Below are 2,500 nucleotides of genomic sequence, written 5' to 3' on the forward strand. Positions count from 1 at the left end.
ACGCCCCATTGGTTGCCTTGGCAGCCCCATGGCACGCCCCATGGCTTGGCTTGACAGCCCCATGGCACGCCCCATGGCATGCCCAGGCAGCCCCGTGGCAAGCCCCACGGCTTGCCTTGACAGCCCCGCTCGCACGCCCCATGGCTTGCCTTGACAGCCCCATGGCATGCCTTGGCAGCCCCGTGGCAAGCCCCATGGCTTGCCTTGACAGCCCCGTGGCATGCCCCACGGCTTGCCTTGACAGCCCCGCTCGCACGCCCCATGGCTTGCCTTGACAGCCCCATGGCATGCCTTGGCAGCCCCGTGGCAAGCCCCATGGCTTGCCTCGACAGCCCCGCGTGCACGCCCCATGGCTTGCCTTCACAGCCCCGCGGGCACGCCCCATGGCCTGCCTTGGCAGCCCCATGGCCTGCCCCATGGCATGCCTTGACAGCCCCGCGGGCATGCCCCATGGCTTGCCTTGACAGCCCCATGGCACGCCCCATGGCCTGCCTTGACAGCCCCGTGGCATGCACAGCGAGGTTAGCACGGTGCCCACGGGCGATGCCTTGACAGCCCCATGGCTTGCCTCGGTGGTGCCCATGGCATGCCCCATGGCATGCACAGCGAGGTTAGCACGGTGCCCACGGGCCATGCCTTGACAGCCCCATGGCTTTCCTTGACAGCCCCATGGCATGCACAGCGAGGTTAGCACGGTGCCCACGGGCCATGCCTTGGCAGCCCGATGGCTTGCCTTGGCAGCCCCACTGGCATGCCCCATGGCTTGCCTTGACAGCCCCGTGGCTTGCCCCATGGCATGCCTTGACAGCCCCGCCGGCACGCCCCATGGCTTGCCATGGCAGCCCCATGGCTTGCCTTGACAGCCCCGTGGCAAGCCCCATGGCTCCCCATGGCTTGGCCCATGGCTTGCCCCAAGGCACGCCGCGACACACCCGTGGTGCTTTGCCTACCATGTCAAGCACACAAAGGTCCGACGAAGAACACCGTAGATCACACAAACTCTACAAAAGCAATCTTCCTTGTTGCCTCAAAAGATTGCAATACAACACTCACAACATGGCCCCCCAATGTTGCCACCCGACGTGCATGAACGGGGGCGAACACTTGTCTCGTGCTTTTGGACAATTGAAACCACCCAAATTGGTTTCCTAAATTCATTCCAATACATCTTGGATGTGTTCCAAGCATCACCTATCGATTTTTGCCTATTTTCGATTTTTTTTGATTTTTCGGATTTATTTAATCAAAAAAATTAAATAAAAAAATCCCGATGTCGAAAAATTGTGAGGCTTGCTCCTACTTCAAGATATGATTTTTCTAAGCATGCCTGCAAAAAATCTCGTCCAAATTCAAAGTATTTCGATAAAAAAGGCCTTTATGTTTCCTCGGACATTTGATGTTTCCTCCTGCCGGTTGGGATTTGGCTCTAAATGCTCTTTAGGGGGGCATGCAAGCCCCAACATGGTCAGCCAGGAGGGCTGACCATGCCGCCCCCCTCACATGGGCATGCCCCTGGCGCCCATGGAAAGGGCGTGTGCCACGCCCCCCATGCCACCGGCGGGGGGTATCGTCTCCACCGCCGCCGGCGGTGGTTGTGGCGGCGGCCGCCGCCGGCCGACCATGTCCCGACGACCGTTTTTTGGGCTCGTTTTCGTGGGGGTGATTCCTACATTCTCGATTGCTTTCTAGCAACAAGCTTGTGCTTTAGGGACGGATTTGGTGGCACCTAGTGCCACGCATGGGCTTGTTGATGGGGGCAATCGGTCGTGCTAGGGGCTTTCTCACGTTGGCTAGCCCTCGTGTGCTCTAGTCTACCCCATGGCGGTTGGGCCTATTTGTTTGGATGCCTCCTTTGCAACATGCTTGTGCACGGCGGATGGTGTTATGGCACCCAGTGCTACGCACATTGTTGCTCTCGGGGGTATCCGGATGATGCTGGCCTCGCTTCCATGGGGTTTGACGGGCGACGACCGTTTTTTGGGCTCGCTTTCGTGGGGGTGATTCCTACATTCTCGCTTGCTTTCTAGCAACAAGCTTGTGCTTTAGGGACGGATTTGGTGGCACCTAGTGCCGCGCATGGGCTTGTTGATGGGGGCAATCGGTCGTGCTAGGGGCTTTCTCACGTTGGCTAGCCCTCGGGTGCTCTAGTCTACCCCATGGCGGTTGGGCCTATTTGTTTGGATGCCTCCTTTGCAACATGCTTGTGCACGGCGGATGGTGTTATGGCACCCAGTGCTACGCACATTGTTGCTCTCGGGGGTATCCGGATGATGCTGGCCTCGCTTCCATGGGGTTTGACGGGCATCTCCATTTTTCATTTTACATTTGGTTGGCCGCATGGTGGCCGGGCCTGTGTGTTTGTTTGCTTCCTCTTTGACGTAGATGTGCACGGCGGATGGTGTTATGGCACCCAGTGCTACGCACATGCTTCATTGAGGTGGCTTCCGGACCTTGATGGCCTTGTTCCCATGGGGTTGAACCTTGATACGGTTTCCTTCTT

Source organism: Juglans microcarpa x Juglans regia, unplaced genomic scaffold (genome assembly GCF_004785595.1).
Source record: "Juglans microcarpa x Juglans regia isolate MS1-56 unplaced genomic scaffold, Jm3101_v1.0 JmScfU0089, whole genome shotgun sequence".
Taxonomy (NCBI): Eukaryota; Viridiplantae; Streptophyta; class Magnoliopsida; order Fagales; family Juglandaceae; genus Juglans; species Juglans microcarpa x Juglans regia.